This window comes from Grammomys surdaster, unplaced genomic scaffold (genome assembly GCF_004785775.1).
Source record: "Grammomys surdaster isolate TR1022 unplaced genomic scaffold, NIH_TR_1.0 220, whole genome shotgun sequence".
NCBI classification, from domain to species: domain Eukaryota; kingdom Metazoa; phylum Chordata; class Mammalia; order Rodentia; family Muridae; genus Grammomys; species Grammomys surdaster.
In genome coordinates, this window is record NW_021604665.1 from 7,910,842 (window position 1) to 7,932,582 (window position 21,741).

Sequence of the window (21,741 nt, forward strand, 5' to 3'; positions counted from 1 at the left end):
CTGGGGCTGCCCCACTTCGTTCAGAAGGCCCTGAATGCAGAAGAACCATACATGAACCATCTGCACATTTAAATGCTGGAAACTAAATAAAATAATCAGCAAATGCCATGCAGTCCAAGTCCAACAGGTTTGAGGCCGTCAGTTTACACAATGCCCCAATGTATGTCATGCTTCTGTGGTTTCTAAGCCTTTAAAGCATGACACATGCGTAAAATAGGAAGGAGTCCCCTTTTGTTCCGCCAGCAGTTTGACCACTGGGTTCAGCACGAGCCAGCTGGTGCAGCAGAGCCAGCGCAGTACCCAGAACTGCCTTCATACTGTGTGCCTGGAAGGAAATCACCTAGATGAGACATTAGTTTGGAGGAAACATCTGAGGAGTTTGAGTTCAGAGAGCACCTGATAAATGAATTCTCTGTGTACCAGCTATCAGGTGCACTCTCAGGGCTGGTGATAAAGCTCCCTGGGTTTTGTTCAGCTGATAGCAGTCCTATCTCTCAGCCTCACGGTATTCAAATGAGAAAAACAGGTATTTGGTAAAGTCAAGATCACTCTTCCTTTCAAACAGGAGAAACAACCTACACCATTTCTTTCTCTTCTCTCCTCTCTTCCTCCTCCTCCTCTTTTCCTCCTCTTCTTCCCCCCCCCCCCCCCCCAGTAAACAGTCTGGCAGGCATTAGCAGAAAGAAGAGGCCAAAAGCACATGAAATACACAATTCCATCATCATCAAAGCACAGAAATGCTATTTTCCACTACTAGACCATGATAAGATGAGGGCTTTGGTGCAAAGTGGGGTTTCCGCTACTAAGAAAGAGACCTCACTCAAAGGAACTGTCCTGTGAGTAGACTCAGAGAAACTCTGAGGGAAAAATATACCCCCAAAAAAGTCTGGATGAAAATATCAATCCAGGAGTAATCTCACTGTGCAGTAAAGTCATCCTAAGTCAAGCCCATTGTGAGCTTATCCCTTGAATCCACCGTATTGACTAACACACAGTCCAAGTGCTATCTGTGGTGTCTCCTTCTTCTGAGGCTCCTCTGCACCGAGGCTCATGGCTGCTAAGCAGCCCAGAGAGACAAGATCAGACAGCATACCTCAAGTCTGAGGGAAGATCAAGATGTAAAACCAGAAGGCTGGTTTCCAACTGAACACAGATCACTTGTGCATGTACTGTAAAGATGGAAAACCTTAAGTTAAATATCATTAAGTGGTAGGTGGCAGAAAACCCTCCCAGAAGCCACCTAGCTTGGTTCCTACTGCTGTGACTTCAGGACAGAGCTGAGGCAGGTATCCTGGTCCTCACCATGTATCTTTCAACTCAGTGGTGTCTCGAGGAGGGGAGGGGTGTTTGCAAAAGAGGGAAGGAAGGAGGGGAAAGCTTGTGGCTGGCTACTCAAGACAGGGCTTAAGCTGTTCTATGCAAATGCTGTGAAAAAGGTCCTGTTCCACCATGAGAAGACTTTTCTTCATGCTCACTGGCTGGATGCTTCTGACAGGTAAATAACTACTCAGCAAACGCGTAGACCCCAACCACTGCTACATGGGATGAAGGAAAATGAAGGGTTTAAGAGGCAGGAGAGATGATGTGTGATCACAAAAGGCTCAAGAGGAGTCCATTGTACAAAACACAACAGAAAAGGGGAGGAAAGGGCAGGCACTGAACTACAACGAAAGTAACAGAAGACAAAAGCAAAACGTCAGTGTGAAAATATGTCAGGTCCAGTGTTGTAACCTTCTTACCCCAACTCGGCAGATGGGGAAAACCCAGAAAGGTGGCAAGTAGCCCAGCTTAGAGATACACTCTTCTTTCAATTCCAGGATCCAATGCCTCAACCCCATTCTGACTTGTGTCTTACAAAGTTTGAGGACACAATACAATCAATAGTGAACAGAAGTACTGGTAAAGAGCAACCCAGGCACAGAGGAGCAAGGATACCTTGAGGACTGGAGCCAGACATGCATGGCCAATGTAAAGAAAGTCTGAGCAAGAGGACGCCACTCCAAAGAGGGAGCAAGGAAGTGGACCTGAAGCAGGCTCCTGCTTGGCAGCACCCACTCGTTCTGTCAGGGAACCAGGTGCAACAGCAGCAAACTGATTACAATGCTTACACACACAAATCAGACAATCGAACAGTCCCAGCAGAAGACACAGATTGAGCAAATGACTCATGACTGTGACTCTCTCCTGTCCTATCCAAGCATATTTCCATGCATGGTATGTGTTTAAAGACGGTGCCTTGTCTTGGAATCTCAAAGTCCCTCTAATCTAATTTTTTTTTTTTTGGCTAATTATCATGAACACACTGGAAAATCAGAGAAACATGTCTGTATTTTTATTACACCTGCAGGGTAATGTCAAAAGACTGATAATTCCCTTACTTTCTTGTATGGGGCATTAGGCCATGAAAGTATCTTTCATACTATCAAATCAAATTAGACTGGAGGGGCTGGGGTGATGGCTCAGAGGGTAAGAATACTTTGGATGCAACTGAGAAGATCTGAGTTCAAATTCCTAGCACCCATGTGATAAGCCAGGTGAGGCCTCCTGTGCCCTGTCACCCACTGCTGTGGGGGAAGATAGAAAAGTCTCTGGGATTTGTCCCCCCACCCCCAGCTATCTACTCCAGGTTCAGCAACAGACCCTGTGACAAAGTAAGGACACTCAAGGCTCCTTACTGGCCGACCTATGTATGTGTAACCATGTGCACCCTCATATACCCCCTCAACATACACGTTCATGCACACACAATTTTTCAAAGTACACTAGAAAGCTTATTCACTAGCAGCAGAAGCCATCAAATATTGATGAGCAGAGCGGAGCTGCAGAGCAGTGAGCTGAAGGGCTGCATGGCACGAGAGCAGGGCCACCCAGGATCCTGCCAATGAAGGATGCTCACTGTCTAGACCTAACCTGTAACCATGAAGAACCCTGTGATGGTTCCACTAGAAACCTAGCTGCTCGCCCACTGGAGGCTGACCATTTTCCCTTCATAGTACATGTCTAACACAAGACAGCCAAGGGAGCACGGAGGACTTTAAGTTGGCAAGCAGCAAGGCCTATCACTCTTCTCAGGATGCTTCTTAACACACTTCTGTTTGCCAGAGCTCAGGCTGAGTCAGGGAAGATACAACTATGTCTACTGACCACCACAGTGGCTTCCAGGCTAGGATATAAGACCTAGAGGAGCAATATATCAGAAGTAGGTAAACTGAGAGAAGGGGATGAAGAATGAATCTAGTAGGCACAGTGGCTCATGACTACTCTCCCAGCATTGAACAGCAGAAGACAAAAAGCTTCCCAGTCCATGGCCAGCCTGAGCTCCATGGTAAAATCCTGCCTTTAAAACACAGAGTATAATTTAGAGAATGAATCTTGGAGGAGGGGGAGAAAGAAGAAAGGATATAAATCAGGAGTCCATTAGAAAGAAGAGAAAATGCAAAAGTACTAGAGAATAAAAATTGGCAATGTCTTCACTAATATTTCTATTTCTGTGATAAAAACACTGTGACCAAAAGCAACCTGAGGGTTGGACTAACTCTTTCACCTCATACTCCACTATCAAAGGACATCAGAGCAAGAACTGAAGCAGAGGCCATGGAGGAGTGAAGCTTACTGGCTTGATCCACGTGGCTTACCCAGCCTGCTTTCTTATATACCCATGACCACAGCCCAGGGGTGATACCAATCACAATGGGTTGGGCCATCCCACATCCCACTAATTAAGAAAATGTTACACAGGCTTGTCCACAGGCAATCTGGCGGCAGTAATTTCTCAGTTGAGCTTCTCTCTTCCCCCATAATTTATTCTGCTTGAAACTATCTATTGAAAGATGAACTGGGCTAGGCAGTGGTGGCGCACACCTTTAATCCCAGCACTTGGGAGGCAGAGGCAGGTGGATTTCTGAGTTCGAGGCCAGCCTGGTCTACAGAGTGAGCTCCAGGACAGCCAAGGCTACACAGAGAAACCCTGTGTCAAAAAACCGAAAGAAAAGAAAGAAAGAAAGAGAGAGAGAGAGAGAGAGAGAGAGAGAAGGATGGATGGATGGATGGGCGGGCGGGCGGACTAGAGCCTTAAGCACACAAAATGGCCAATACTAAAGCAGAGTTGAGGAAAACTACTGGACTTAATTGCCAAAGGAAAACAGGGAAACAGAGTTAAAACATTCTCAGGTGCTGAAGAAGATCAAATTTCTAGTTTAAGTGCTGGATTCAGTGATGCCTATCTTAAAATAACCTATATTTTGTATGTGTATACACATAGAAACACACACATATGAATCTAACAGAGTGGCCACAAATACTCATTGCAATGCACATTTAAAGTTAAGGAAACTTTAAAAATATGGTTTCTGGTATGAGCCATGTTGGACACAAGTCACCTTTTGCACAGAAAACTTGGGACCAGACTGTCTTGTGACTTTCTTGTGGGTGGCTTGTGTGTGGAGAAGCATGGAACAGTAACCTTCCACTTTTGAAGTTTACTTTATTAAAATATTTTAAAGTCCATGCCTATAAGATACATTATCTATTTATACATGATATATACTTGATATATGGCTGCTGACTGTTCTTTGAAGTAATGGCCGCACATAGACCTTCCAGATGACCAATGAGTTTGTGGAATCCTGTATGCCCCTATGTAGCCAGAACTCAAAGTAGTCCAGCAGGCATGATTTCAAGAAGTTGCTTCATGGTACCTTGCATCCCAAGGACGATACGGTTGTGCTGATCAAAGGTTAATTAGCCCTTTCTCACCGTGGAAGAACTGGCAACTAATCCTTTCAATTACCAGTCAACATTTATTAAACATCAGGAGGAGATACAGCCCCAGCACAAGACAGCAGCAGAATCTCTGCCAAAGGGACAAATACAGCATTTAAGGGACACAACCAATTAGATTCAGGACCCCCAGGCAGCTCTCCCTTCCCTGCTGCCCATCCTGAGATGAACCTCTCCTCACCCCTGTGCTGCCACTGAGCTCACAGAGAATGCACTGGAAGATCTGACTCTGTAGCAAGTCTAGGCAGGTGTGTAAACAGGAAAGATAAAGGCATTGTGGTAAGGTGACAAATTATTTCTAAACGGAATAAGCGAACTTAGAGAGACCAGAAGCTAAATGTCCACACACATCAAGTAAGAGCTGCCAACATATGTTATATGAAAAGCAGGGGCACTAAAGAGAAGTAATTTTAGGACAAGCAATTGGGGCATCTGGAGAGGTGTTCCACTCGGTAAAGTATTTGGTGTGAAAGCTGAGAACCCACGTTTAATCCCCAGTGCCCACATAAGATGATGAAGCTGGGGACACACATGTGTGCATATAAACCTGGCACTAGAGAGGTGGAAACGGGCAGACCACTGAAGCTCCTTGGCCAGCCGCCTTGGTCCAGTAGGTGAGCCTCCAATGCAATGAGAAGCCCTGTTTCACAAAAAAACAGTCGTGGATAGCACTCCTCAGGAAGGACATCCACAGACATACACATTAGCAAACACACAAAGAGGAGTAATTTAGAGATTCATTTATTCTTATTTTATGTGTATGGGTGTTTTGCTTGCATGTATGTCTATGTTACATGTGAACATAGTGCCCACAGATGCCAGAAGCAGATGCAGAATCCCCTGGAACGGAAGTTACAGAATGTTGTGAGCCACCATGTGAGTGCTAGGAACTGAACCCTGGTCCTCTGGAAGAGCAGCCAGTGCTCTTAACCACTGTGCCATCGCTCCAGCCTCAGAAGTAATTTAGAAAAGAATGAAAAACTTGAGGTACAAATGGGTAAAAAGCAAGTGTTTGGTATTCCTCTTCTGTTGTCAGTTGAATAGTCGGGGCCACAGAAGTAGGTAATTATTAAGAAGGAAGTCTGAATAAACTAAAAAAAAAAAAAAACTAAAAGAAAAACATCTTTAACTACCTAAAATATCCTTCCAAGAATCTTGAAAGTCATTTTTTTTTTTCAAGTCATGAAATGGATGCTCAAAACGTAATGAGAGAAAAACAAAAGACAATACTTTTGTTGTCCCAGGTCATGGGCAACAGGTGGCAGTTCTCACCAGCTGAGATTGGAAAACCAGTATGTCCCAATGAGGTTACATATACCCAACAACTTGGAGTCAGAATAAAAGGTGTTCCTCTGGAACAAGATGCCAGGGTGACTGCAAGAAGAAACACCAACCCAATCGAACCCCCTCACTCCAGCGGGAGCCATCACATGTCAGAACATCTATCTATGTTTACTCATGCCTGGCTCTGGGCCAGATACCCTGCACGGCTCTCTCCTCCATTTTATCCTACGGAGAAGGATTTGGCACCTGAAATCTATTATGATGTCAAAGGAGGCTGACAACAAAGACTACAGCCGCTGAGCCAGTCTGCACGGGGCTACATTTACAACAGGAGCACCATGAATGGTAGGGGCCTGAGATTAACCACCCTCTCCTCATTCACTGACATCAGTAAAGGTCAGGGCCTAGAGAACTTCCAACCACTCTCACCACGTTTAATTTGTTAGAACCTATCAGGGGTATTCCTTCCACAAACCTGTCCTCTAATTCATAGTATCATTCCCACACTCAGATCGGCATCCACAGGAACTTAACTAAGACAGCATAATTACTCAGACTCCTGGAGGACCCGAATCTCCAGTTGCAATTCTTCCATGTGTTAGCGTCTCATTCTTAAGTACCATTCTCAATTAGTTCTCTCAGATCATTTAAAAATTTGGCTCTCTTTCTGTAAGATGTCTCTGTGCTTTCAAAATTAGTCCCTCATTACAGTGTAAAGGTTCCCACTGGGCTCAAATTAGCAAGATTTTCTGTTTACTTAGCATTCATGAACCAGGAACTCCGGTGGCTGGCTGGGGCTACAGCAGTCAGCTGACAGCTGCTGGGAAGCAGGTAGGAAGGTAGGACTTTGCTACACAAATAATGACAATCAGTCCACATTCCCAGCAAGTTAAGATACAATACCACTTGGCTTCTTCTACCAATGGCCAACTTACATCTGTTACTAAAACAATTTTCACATACAAATAAACTCTCTTCTGAAAAAACCCTTTTTATTCGAAATAAACTTATCACACAGCCAATTGTACATCAAAATACGGCTTGCAATATTAAGTCAGATACGTAACTACGTAGTATCTCAGATAAGTAACTTATAACTTTTCAAACAACTGGGATTGTGACTTTATGCCTGTAAGTCCAGCACTTAGAAGGTGGAGATTAGAGGAATTTACAGTAATCTTTAGCTCCGTAGTGAGTTCAAGGCCAGTCTCATCTACATGAGGCTGCCTGAACAGAATCCTTTCAGTGAGAAACAATGTCTATGCCTGTGCCTGTGTTCACATCAGCTCCACTCTCTGTTCCCACTGACACAGATCTAAAATAAATATACAATGCCACTGTGATGAGAAAGAAGACATATTTGGCTACAGCAATGTTAGCAAAACTAATCCATCAGCCGCCGAGCCATGTCTGTAGACTCTACCCACGCTTATTGGCAGAGATGAAGCTCTTCCAACTCTTTGATTAGTCCTTAATACAATGAACGCAGGGAGATGTTCCACAGATACTAAGTAAATCTAGCATGCCCAACTTGTTCCCAAATTGGTTTATTTCACATTTCTGTATTTTGGGGGAAAAGCAATTTCTATATGACAGTTGCACCTGGACTTTGCCACGTGGCCAGCACACAGAGAGAGCTGTAGAGTCAGAGATTCAGTAGTGAGAAAATTGCATTTTATCTTTATTTGCTAAAACATCAAAAGCATATTTTTTCCCATGGAATATGTTTGTATTGAGTTAGGCCAGGTCTATACAAAGCTCTGGAACAGTCGAGATGAAAGACGGATCTGGGTAAATCGAAGCCCCGGTCCATCTGCCACTGAAGATAATGTTGATGTGGCCTCAATTGGACCTCACCAGCTGCCTACAATAACAAAATAATACACTGGCTAAATAAGCTACCAGTTCTTTATTTCTGCTTACCTACACGAGGAAGGGTATTGCCCCCGGTGTTAGAGGGCTGCCCACGATAGTCCTACGGTTCTACTGATAGGTTTGACCATATGTCTAAAACTAAAATCAGAATAAACCCTAAGAGTAGGCAGCATAATAGTATGCTTCATTTCTATCTCCTCAAGAAATTCTATCCCTAAGAACCAAGGTTCAAAGGTTTCAAAGGACCACCAGAAGCAACAATTGATGAACTTGAACAGAGAAATAGCTTCATGATATCAGCCAGAAACTCACTACTCCAATTATCCTAAGCGAAGACAATGAGGCAGAAGGGGAATCAGGAGACAGAAGACAGAAACAGTACTAAGAAGGAGCCAGACCAGCTAGCCGGCCACAGGGAAGATCACGTAATGAAAGATGACACAGTTACCTGGAGGGCCTTCCTCTGGAGGGGCTGTATGTTGAGCCGAGAACAGAACAGAAAACAGAACTGTAGGAAATTAAGTCCTCCAATTGTAGTGGAACACAATCCAAAATCAGGAAAGAAACTGGATATGCTCACAAACACAGGAGAATCAAGTAGCATACTGCCAGATTACCAAACACTGAAAATAAAAATCTCAAAGGAAAACTAGAAAATATCTTGAGACTATCCAAACAGAAAACATACAGAGCTTACGAGACATAAGGACAGCTGTGGCCAGAGGGAAGCTGGTACTGTACACATAGACACAGGAAAAGAGGACACCTTGAAGCCTTACTTGTAGTTAGGCAGTTACCAAACACACCAATGTGTCCTACAGTCTGATCTCTAACCTGAAGACCACTGAACATCTCCAGCAACCACATTTACAGTAAAGACACAAATCTGAAGTGATACTATCTCAGGGTTCTGCATTCATGAGAACTTCTGGCAGAATGTAAACTTCTTATCCAAGATTTCTTCAGAAGTTCTGATCACAAGTTAGCAGGAGACACAGCTTTAGATTTATTTCTCTCTGAGTTTGACTGCAGTGCCTTTGGATAGAAGTTCCTAGACTTACAAATGTAATTTCTAGAACTTATAATAGTTACCTTGGTACGAGGCCTTGCTACGAGGTCTTTGCTCCTACCATTCAGATGAATGTAACAAGAGTGTCATCCTTAGAAAACTCCTCCAAGGTTCCTGAACACTTTTCTTCTCCTGAAGCATGTATTAATGACCCTCAAAACATATAACAACCAAAATCATCTCTGCCAAGATCAGAGTGGACGAAGCTTGTTGTGGGAGAGAAAGAGGCAGAGAAGGGACAGCCTTGGTTCCTGAACCCACAGGGAGTCATGGGAATCTACACAGCGTGGTCTAAGAAACTGAAAACTCCAACCCTAGAAAGATAAGGGTACAGCCCTTACTCTTGGTGGTTAAAGAAATCAAGATTGCACATCGAAAACAAACAAGTAAGAATTTTAAAGAACAAACAAGCTTTGATTTGAATACGTAGTATACCTTGAAAATTCCAAGTTCTAAAATAATTCTTGACAAGAGGAAGAAGTAAGTATCATTTTCCTGATTCTGCTTCCCCTAAGGCAGCCATATTACACACCTGTACACAGCACCAGAATCTGTCAACTGGTCCTGATTCATAACCTTTAACTGCATGATAACAGAAATTCCTTGTTCAGTTTCACTCCTGTTTCCACAAGCCCCAGGCAGTTTAATACAGCTGACTTCCCCAAGCCTCAGTGTGCTGATCTGCACCATCAGGGCAAGGAGAGGGGCTGCCTTATCTCCAAAGCATTCAAGACTAGGCTGTTAGAACGATACTTACCAGATGAGCCATCGGAGCATAAAAACTTGATAAACAGGCAGAGAATAATCACTCAACAAGATTCCTGAGGGTTTCCAGCCCCTGAATCCATCCCTGTGGCCCTGCCTACTTTGCTCTGACACAGGGATGGGATCTGCAGCCACCAAGAGTCTGAATAACTGCATAGGGTGGAAAAGCACAGCACAGCATACTGTAAGGACTGAAAAGAGGGAACACTGCAACCACCCCACCCCCACCCGCTCCTATGCACAGATTGACTCCTCAACAGTGTTGTCAGCTGGGAGATGGCACCTTTGGGGGAGTGTAGCTAGGTGCTGTTATAGTTATTTTTTTCCCTACTCAGAATACTTAAGCCTTGAGTTTATTTATTTTATTTTTTTAGTTGAACAGACTACATTTATGCTCTGACCCACCCTACCAGTTACTAAACCTACTTGTGTCAAGACTCAAAGAAGGTTATTAAGGGAGCCAAGGATTTTCATGACTTTTAGGTAGGCATCCAGATATACCTTCTGCACATGCAGATTTACAAGCTATGGGCATCTTAGCACAGCCCTGTGAGCCCAGCCTGTGGGAGGCAGAGCTGGGACATGAGTTCAGGGACAGACAGAGCTACAAGGAGTTTGTGTAAAACGAACGGAACTACAGAACTGCACCTATGAATGCAGATACAATAACGCTAACTGCTCTTGCAAGTCTCATTAACGCCCCTCTGGCTTTGCCACTGTAGACATATACCCATACCCAGAACACGCCACAATGTTTCTCTTTAACTACATTTTAAAGACACAGGCATTTCACTTAAAAGAAGGTAGTCTCTGGTGAGTGTCTCCTCTGTGCTGAATGTAATGGGGTTAATGGTAACCCTTAAAGAACCTTGTTCTCTTATCACTTTTGCTACATTTTATCCCATATTTTGCAAATTAGCAGAGTTTTCAAGATCCACCACTCACAAACCATCTGAAATATTCAAGTGTCTACTCTGTTTCACCAATAAGCATTTTCTGGTCAGAGGAAAGGACACATAATATGTCCACTAGTCAGGCAAACATTTAGAGCAGACATTATCACATCATTGATCCCAGCTTCTTAAAGTCAGATGAAATAAGAATCCTATTTGGAAAACTGCAACCCTGATTTCAGGCAAATGCTCATCTCAAACCAAGTGGCTCAGATGAAGAATACTCCCCCTGGCTAAGGATGCTAAGTGCTCAGCCCAGTCCCCATTACTAACACTGGGCTCATGAGTTAAGCTCACTCCCCATTTTGTGGTACCATAGAGGTAGGTCACTGGGGGTCGGCCACTGAGGGATATTATCAGCCCCGCTTCCGTCCCAGCTCCCTGACTGCTATCTGGTGCTATACCACCAACTACCACAATCTGCCATCTCCATACACCAGGGTGTTCTTGGTGCCATACCTTCCCTGTATGCTGGACTGTGAGCCAACAAATACCTCTTGTTCCTTAAGTTATATCTGTCAGGTATTTTGGCACAGTGATAAGAAAAGTAATATAGACACAATTTAGACCATAGAAAAATGGGAAAAACTCAAAACTCCATAATATATCGCATACATCAGTTAACTTCAAGTATACCTTGATTTCTTAAACTGAAGAGTTCTTACACCAGAATCAAACAAGAGACTTGGTGATAGGGGAACACAACTTAGTTTATTAAATAAATCAAAAATTGGTCGGCACTAAAAGGGAGATACCACAGGCTTTACTGAACCACCAGCTCCTGTCCAGTTCGGTTTCTCTCAACATGAACATATGTTCCCCTTAATGTTAAAATTACTTATTTTTTTCCTAGGCCGGTGTTTATTCAAGGGCCCTGCTTATTTTGGCATTGGAAACAAAATAAGAAGAGCCACCCAGAGTCCCCCAAACCAAGGGAGGAGTTTCCCAAGAAAAGCAAAATCCTGCTCTTGTGTTTCCTGTCTGCCCTGCCCGCAAGCACGCAGCAGTCTTCCACAGAGAAAGCCAGGGCCATGTGGAGGAGGCACTGTGTGCAGAACTGTGAGGGGGCAGGTGTGGGCAGAGACTCCACCAGTTCACAATCACTTTAGTGCTCAGAAAAAAGACCGGAACTGGTAAAATGCGGAAGCGAGGCAACCAAGGAAACCCACGTGTAAAAAGAAAGGTCTGCAAACTGTGAAGAAAGGAGATGTCTTTTATTTCACAAAGTGCCAGAAGAAATCAGACTCTCACATCAAGAAAGCAAACCAGGAGCTGAATTTTTTGACTGAAATCATCCCGCAGCACAGGCACAAGCCAAGGCAAAAGCTGGCATGGGGTGGCTGGGGAGGCAGGGGGGTCCACAGGAAGAGACAGGAAAAAACAGACTTCTGCAGATGGGATATTGGTTTCAATGAGGAAGGGCCAAAGCCAAGAACAGTGTGAGAATGAAGGCCTCACATAATAGACCTCTGTGAGCAGGCCTCTCCCGCAGATGGGAAAGCTGGTGAGCTAAGCCTCACACTTGGACGCTTGTGGAACTGGAGCTGTGATATATAAAGTAAGACCCAAATGCCAAGGTTCTGACCAAGCCAGGCCAACGTGGCTGTTTGTGTTGGGTCAAAGACACTTTTTTTTCCACTGAGCAGAGAATTACGGTAAACATCTGCTCACCATGACCACAGAAGAGGTGGTTGTTTTCATCCATGGGTCATTTTAAAGGAATAAATCCAATTAATAAAGCCACACAGTAACAGTATCCAGTCTTGCAAGGAGCCTAGCTGCTTCTCTCCACTGTCCTACTCACTAAGAAGGTACTTAATCCAGAGTGTCTTTTCATGTTGCCTTTGAGACTTCTTAGGGACCACTGGGGGGTGGGGGGACTCTGTGTCTAAGGATGCTTGAAACCCAAGCTGACATCTTAGCCCTTCCTTTAGGCAATTATTTCTAGGTGGTTCTTTTGTCCTATTATTAAGACTTTCATGTGGAAAACCAATGTTACATATGAAAAATACTGGATTAGGACTTTGGAGATGATAAAGTAATGGACTTTGAAGATGGTAAACTCGGGTCCTGAAAGTCTGAGGACCCAAGCTGAGATCCCCTTGTAAAAATCTTAGTGTGGCAACACATATCTGTCAGGGGGTTCCTTGGGGCTCCTTAGTGAGCTATATGTACACATAGTTGAATCAATGAGCTATGGGTTTAGTAAAAAAACCTGTGGCAGAAAAATGAGGTATGGCGGGGAGATGGCCCACTGGAAAAGTGTCACACCCAAGATTGACTGAGTCTGGATCCGTAAGACCAACGTAAAAGCAACATACCTAGCACTCACATCTGTAATCTCTGCATGCCACTGCAGGTATACAGGCAGAGACTGGAGAATGGCTGGAAGCTCACAGGCCAGTCAGCCTGACATACACAGAGGTAAACAAGAGAGACCCCATTTCGTAGATGGTGAGAAGACCACAGTCAAAGTTGTCATCTAACCTTTACATACATGTCATGGTCCTGTGCACTGACATACACACAAACACAGACACACAGGCTTTTTTTTCTCATTAATTAAAAAAAAAAAGAAAAACGATTAAGCAGGACAACCTATGTAAATTTCTAGACTCCACATGAATATACAGGTACACATACCTGCATGCACATGTTCACACACATGAATGTACATGTATTTATATCTGTACACACATGATCGCACACCTGCATGAACACCTACATACACCTGAATGCATACACCTGTGTATGCATGCACAAAAACATACATATACACATACAACTAAAAATTAAAAATAAGGATTCAGAAGAGTATGGTGGCTCATGTCTGTAATCCAAGAACACTGTTGGGTAACACAGGAGGATCAAAGGTTCAAGGCCAACCTGGGCTACTAATAAGGAGATTCTGACTCAGAATAAAATGCAAAGCAGAAAACAACAAAATCAAGCATATGGGGATATAGATATTTAATATAAAGCCTGGGATGTATAAGGCCCAGGGTTTGAATATGAGAGAAACAAACAAACAAAAAATAGTTAAATAAAATAACAAAAATTAAAGTTCTGATTGAAAACGTGACCTATAAATGTCCCAGATAACATCTCTGTGTCAAAACATCTCTTCAAAAATGACTAGAGACGGAATTTAATCAAGAATGGTTTTGGCTTCTTAAAAAAAAAAAAATCCCTTATTTGGTTCCTTCTTTAGAAGAGAGAGAAGCTAGCAGGAAACTCAAGTATCATGCTGTCATTCAGGCTGCCAAACAAGAGCCAGAGCTTTACTTCACCTCTGAACAGCCAGAAACCACCCCTCCAAAATGAGAGCCACCTATGACTATCAAAGGTTCCTCGTTTAGAAAACTAAGCAGATTCACAGAATCCTGAAATGCCAACCTCAGTTAAACAGCCTTCTGCAACTGCCTTCAATACAGTCTTCTAGATCAATGAAAGGCAGTGCTGGATGCTACTACAGGAGGATACCCAGGAGCTAACGTTTAGTGCTTTTGGCTATGGATAGGGTAGTGAGAGCAATCGACAGCACACTAAGTTCAGTAAACATGAAGAACGTCTGTCCAGCTGGGGAGATGGCTCAGTTGGTGAAGGAGCTGCTGTGCAAATATGAGGCCTGGGGATGACCTCATGACCTACATTTAAACACACACACACACACACACACACACACACACACACACACGCTGGACATGGTGTACACACTTGTAATCCCAGCACCAGCAAGACAGAGAAAGGCAGAGCCCTAGACCCCATGGACCAGCCAACTAAAAGTAGTTGACAAGACACAAGACACTGAGAGACTCTGTCTCAAAACAAAAACAAACAAACCAAGGCGGGCAATCTTTGAAGAAGCACCTCAGGCTGACTTCTGACTCCATACAAAGTTCTCTCTCTCCACTCCCAAATTCTCTAACTCTCACACACAGAATATTTTTGCTACCCATTTCTCCATTTTCCATAGAAACTGAATACAGTCATTCATAAAAAGCTAGAATTTAGTAAACTCATAAACAGATGCATATTAAATCCATCATCTCCACTTACTCCAGCTGTGCAGCTCTAGATGTGGCTGAGGAAGCTGGGACAGGGAGTCTGCTGGGGTTTAAACTGTTCTCCCAGTCAGTCTGCACACCTCTGAGATGTCAAGCAATATAAGTGCATGTGAACAAATCATGTGTTGCTGTGTGTCAGGGAGCACAAGGGTCGGGCAGGCAAGGGGACGGGGCAGAGACAAACAGTAATGCTTACTGTAGATGTTTCTCGAAGCTAACATCAGCAAAACACAAACTGCTGGATTCAAAGGACAAGGAAACCTATTCTTGTGTTGACTTACGTTCTCAGTTTCTTAGTGTGTGTGTGTACACGCGTGCATGTGTGTGGAGGGTATGTGTACATACATGTGTGGCAGGAGAGTGCATGCACAGAGTCCTGAGCTCTAACATCAGTGATCTCCAACACCCCTGCCTCATTCCCTTGAGATACAGTTTTTCAATGAATTCATCTTTCTTTTCCTAAGCTGGTTGGTCCAGCCAGCTCCAGGTATTCTGTCAACCCCCTCACCTCAGTTCTGGGGTCAAAGGTGCATTCATCCATGCCCAACATTTTCACATGGCTTTACTGGAGATTTGAACTCAGGTCCTCATGCTTGCGGAGCAACGCTCTGACCCACTGAAGAATCATCCTGACAGCCCTACCTGCTCATTTTCTGCTGCACTGTTATGCACCAAGAAAGGACTCACAGGCAGCAGAAGGGGAAAGAAAGGGAGGAAAGAAAGAAAGCATCTGTGTGGTGTCTGATTGTTCTTAGCAATAAGCCATTAGCAAAGGAGGAGAAGGAACAACGTGGCCCAGTGGTCTTTAATAACCATCAATGCCTTCAGCTGTGAAAGAGAGCTGGCTTATTGAAACTCCTTCCTCCCCGACAGACCACCAAAGTTCACTTTTATAAGTGACTCCAATATCAGAGGCCAGAGTGGTCAGAACGAGCATATAAGCACGTGCAATGGCACTAAATTACTCCGAAGCAAAAACACAATGCATCCATCATGCTTGGATCACACTCGGCCTTGTTTGACTATAATTTCCAGACCTAAGAAGAAAATCCCATCCTTTTAAGGATGTTCCTTATAAAAGACAATCTGACAGGTGTCACAATAAAAAAATAATGATAACGTGGGAGGAAAAAATCATTTTTTTATACTTTAAATTTCGCTTCCCTTGGGAGATGCATTGTTTTAATGTAACACGTTTCAACATGCTTCTCTGTTCGTTTAAATTTTGTTTTGATAATATGAAGAGCTTTTAAAATCTGAATTACACAGTGATGCTTGGACACTGATCTGTTATAACTTGGTAATCATAATTAACAGACTGCCTAATTAATCAAGTCATTTGCACAGATCCAAATAGAGGGATGGATCTTGGGCCAAGGAGGAGAAATAGGGGACATAAAATTAGTAATTGAGGAAAGCAACAAAAGCACGTAGAGTTGAGAGGTCTTTGCTAAATCCCACCATCTTTAATAGGTTCAATTTTATAATGCAAGGAACATGTGCAAACAAAAAATAAATTCTGTCCAGGGCATATGAAAAAAGATGTTTTAAATCAATAGTTAAACAGGAATATAACTGAATTACTTTTAAACCTCTGACAACTGGTAAGGTTTCAAATCACTGATGCCCTCTAATAGAAATGAGTAGTAAACACCCAGGCTTTCTCTGTGGTTAAAGATGTGTTGATATTCTTCTACACTGGGTGTGGTGTGGTGGTGCACATCTGTAATTCTAGCACTCTAGAGTCTGAGGCAGGAGGATTCAGAGTTGGACCCCAGTCTGAGACACATAGTGAGACCCTGTCTCAAAACATCAAAATAGACAGACAACCACTACCACCACCACCACCACCACCACCACCACCAAATGTTCTGGCTTGTATCAACCTCAACACCTGGGAAGGTTCTCATCAGGTACCAAATAAGGAAACTCAGACCAGAAGATTTTGTTTGTCATCCAAGGATGTTTGTTGCATAAACATCGCTGATCATTTGAAATTCTTAGGGAAGTAATAATAAGAATGCTGCAATTTAATTCACCAAAATGTATCAGGCAGGCTTGCTCCTCTCTTACTATGGTCTTAGTAGGCAGATGAAGCAGAACACATGCCATTGATATCCATGCAGTCCTTCAAAATCGGATTCTTATTTACATTATGTATATGGCTTAAGACTTGAGAGATATGTGTGCTTTCCGGACTAGAGAAATGGCTCAGGAGTCAAAGAGCTTGCTGCTCCTACAAAGGATGCCAGTTCAGGTCCCAGCACCTACACAAGTGGCTCACAGCCACTCTAACTCCAGTCTCAGGGGGTCTGACACCCTCTTCTGGCCTCCTCAGGAAGCAGATATGCATATGATGCATAGACACACATGCAGGCATGCGCGCACACACACACACACACAAAATAAAAATAAGTCAATTGTTTATAAAAGACAAACATATTATCAGGCATAAGTCAGCTTTTCTGGGAAATGCACTACAAGCCTGAGTGTGCTACAGACTTCATCCTAGAGACTCTGCCAACATGGGTACTCCCTTGGGTGGATGACTTGAGCTTTCTTCCTAGATCCTACCGAGTCTCTCCCTTCCATGAAGCTTCCAATGCTCCCAAACAACCTCTTCTTCACAGATACAGCCCACCAAACCTTTTCTTCTGACCCTGCAGTGGGAATTTTGAAATCAAATGGCCTGCATTAGGATACCTATGGCAGATATTAGATGGATACCTCAGGCAGAAGTCTGGAGGAGGCAGGCAGTGGTGAGAGGATTCCAACCTCTGGAGAAGAGAAAAGTGATTAGGTAAGCCAACTGACATACACAGATACAGTCTACCTCCTGGGATTCTGCCCTGCCTTCTGAACCAGCAGCCCTCCTCCTATTACCCACTGTTTTACACAGGTCAAACACCATTTGCTGCTTTACAAAGGGGCAGCCCAGCATTTCAGATATACACAAGACCAACCATGGGGAGTTGGGGACACAGATGAGGGCAGGGGTGCTCCATCAGTAAAGTGTCTGCCTTGCAAACATGAAGACCTGAGTTTGATTCCTAGCACCCATGGAAAGAGTGTGGTACACACTTGAAATCCCACAGATTGTAAAGACAGAGAGACAGGTAGGTCTCTGGAGCTGTCCCTCCAGCCTTCTTGGTGAGGTTCCAGTGAGAGGTCATGTCTCAAAGGGTGGAAGGTTCGTAAGCTAATGTCACTCAAGGTTGGCCTTTGACTTCCACATATATTTTCATCTCCCCTCCCCCAAATCTCAGCAACAGTAAAAGCCAAATTGCCTAGCACGGATGAGGCCTCAGAACAGACATCTTGTGCTGGCTTAACTCAAGCTCGATCTCTAGAGAAGTAGAGGTGAGTATGTTGTCTTCTGACCTCCACAGACATGCCATGATACAAAAACCCTCACGTACTCATGCGTACAACAAATAAATAAAGGTGAAAAACTTTTTACAAAGAATATATTTATTTCTGCTAGAGTTCTTCCCAAAACAGATTTAGGAAGGGTGCCATGATGCAACCAGGGGGCTCCCTGGGAAGGAATATAACAAGGAAGTCACAAGACTAGAATGGAGACCTAGCAGTACCCAGAGACCCTTGACCCATATGCCCTTGAAGCTCGTGCTATGGTCTGAATGTTTAAAATTACAAGTCCAAGCAATGACTGTGCCTAAACTGGCCAGTCACAGTCAAAGTGAGTTGACACCTTAGGATTCGAAAGCAGAAACGTGTTAGAACTGGTCCATGGCACTGGAATGTTGCTAGTAGTTGAAGTGTTTGTTGTCCAAGCCAGGTTCCATGTAAATGCCAGGTGGGCAAGGTGCCATCCCACCCTCAACCCATGATCAATCCAATGCTTGGAAGGCAAACACAATATCTTGCTAGCCAGTGATCTGTGGGGATTCAGCTAAAGAGCCTATATCAGATATCAGTGAACGGGATGGACAGCCACAGAGACAACCACTCTTAAAACTCATGTATATGTATGTACACACCCATATGAATATTCATATGCATGTATACCACACACATACATGTTGCTCTGAGTCAACATGGAAATATAGACAGTTAAAACCGCTTCATCTGTGGTCCCTGGCTACTAGCTTTATACATCTTCCAGCCTCCAATATTACTAATACTACCCAGGACGCACAGCTAATGAGTCTACAATTCTACTGACCATGTAACTATAGGCTTTTTAAAGGTAACTGACATTAACTCTAAGTGGCTACATCTTTACAGTGGTCAATAAAAATCCTCCTTAGTGAGTTCTTTCATGTGTAAGGAGGATTTGCTGCTCCAGGTAGAGGACCAGTGCTCTGAGCAGAGCACACTGGCTAACCCTACTTCTTCACACAGGTGATTGAGTGGAACAAATCAACCATTGGCTGGGCAGAGGCTAAACTGACATAAAATAAGGGTTACAAATGTGAGGTTAATTAGAATACTGTACCACAGCCAAACAACTCAAAAGATGGGGAAGGGGGAGCAATGTTATAACAGGCAGATCCACTAAAGATAAAAGAATATGCTTGTTCCTAATTATACCAGGACATATTTTCAGTCTCAATAAGTCCTATATTAGCAATAAACAAAAATATGAAAGGCATAGACAGATGAAGCACTCAGGGTCACAGGTTCAAGGTGTGGCCCTGAAGTTCACTCAGGGTCACAGGCTCAAGGTGTGGCCCTGCAGTTCACTCAGGGTCACAGGCTCAAGGTGTGGCCCTGCAGTTCACTCAGGGTCTCAGGCTCAAAGTGTGGCCCTGCAGTTCACTCAGGGTCTCAGGCTCAAGGTGTGGCCCTGCAGTTCACGGCGGCTGCTTTGCACGTGCTAAAGTAGAACAGCTGCAAATCAATGCTATGAGAAAAGAAGGATGCAGGCAAGACCAGGTGAGCAGAGGTTATAAACCAGTGACCACAGGAAACAGGGCCAAGGTTCAAATCCCTGCAACTGCCCTCATAGTCAGAGAATTCTAGGCAAGAAATCACACTTCACTGTGCCTCAGTCTCCTCATCTTTAAAGTGGACTTTTAGAAGCCTCGGGTCTGTTCCAAGTGAATAAATGTCAAATTCTTAGAGTCATGTCTGGCACACAGCTAATTCTCAGAAAGAGAGTGACAACAGGGCACACTTCAAAAGGTGGACTCTTTCTTTTAACTGTTCAGGGGCAAAGTTCCTATTAGGTTTTTCTTGAGTTTAGAATATTCAAGGAGGGAGAAGAAAAGCAGACATCTTGAGGGCTGGGGATACAGTTCAAGGGCTCCATCCCCATAAACAGAGAGGTAGACAGAGAAAGAGGTAGCATGGATGGGGGAGGAGTAAAGAGATTGACAAGAACAGGGAGGAGGAGGAGGAGGAGGAAGAAGAAGAGGAGGAAGAGGAAGAGGAGGAGGAGGAAAAGGAGAAGGAACAGGAAAATTCAGCATCCATCATTCAATTCATTCAATACACTGTAGAGTGAACTCCGTTGTCAGGGGATAGGTTGACAGTGCACAGGACCAGTCCGTCCAGTCCCATCCACCTATATAAACCCCAAGGCCCCCAGCATGATTTCTGTGAGGAGAGTTCCCAAGCAATGGCCACATTCAGGAAGCAGGCCCATGCCGGAGAAGAGATATCACATGACCAACTACTGGAAACAAAGGACAAGGATGAGGTCTCAGCTTTCTGTACCAGATGAACCAGGTCTGTTCTACAAGCTGGTGTGGAGAACTCTGGCCTCAGCAACTCTCAGCCAGAGACACCTACCTAGCACGGAGAGTCCACAGTACCAGGCTGTCCTCACATAGGGCAGCCAACCTAGGAAACCCTCAAGCAAACACTTGTCAGTGCCCCCAGGTTGTCTTGCTGACTGACACACTCCTGGGGCCTTGGGGAGGGCAGGGGAGGTGAGTTCAGGCTGGCCCACATCCTGTGCAAACAAAACTCACCCCAACTCCCAGTGTACAATCCAGTTCCCCTTCCGTGAATTATTATTTTACATTCTCAAACGATATCTGAAAGCAGGGGTGTTAGGTATTTTTAGAGAGCCCAAAAGCAGAGTGATTCCCCTTGAAGCCTGTTCGAAGCCAAATGCAAGTTTTCCCTACTTTAAGTACTCACCTTGCCTGAGTGGCACTCACAAGATTTTTTTCCTTTTCTTTCCTCAAAAGGGTGGCAGGCCTTCCACCACACTGTATCTCCATTTGTTTTGTTTTTGTTTTATGTGACACACACGCAGGTGTGAGGTTAGGGGATGTGAAAAAGAAACAGGAAGCGATGGGGGCCAACACACTCATGTGTCTGTGGGCACACTGTGGGTAAACACGCATGCAAAGGCATGAAATGAACTTCCTCAGTTTCTCTCTACCTTATTTTTGGAGGCAGGGTCTCTCACTGAATGTGTGATTTGGTTGGACTATCTGGTCAGAACACAGAGTCCCCTGTCTCTGTCTCCCCGCTGCTGGGATTACATTGTGCTTGGCTTTTTAAAATACTGGTGTTGGAAATCCCAATTCAGCTCTTCATGCTTGCTCAGAAAGCATCCTATCAGCTGAGCCATTTCCCAGCCCTGCATAGGTTAGCGGTGTTCTTTCACTTTATATGTTGAGATGGTATTCACTAGAAATTAACAAATGCAACCTTGCTTTCTTATATGCCCTAGCTAATCCAAGGCTCCTGTCAATGAGTGTGAGATAATACACCCTTGCTTTCTAGCAGCAGACATACATGATATGGGGAAGGGTTCTCTACCCCTTGGCTTTTATGTAACAAGCCCACTCTGAAGAAGACATGGCAATCACAGGCATAAGGGAATAATACAGCAACCTGTCACCCTCTGAAAGCAGGTAAAAGGTGCTAACAGCGATAGATATTTATAGCTAACTCTTTCCAGCTATGCAAATGTATGTTTTCCATCAAAAGATAAGACCATAAAGACTTGGGCTGACAGGTCAATTGT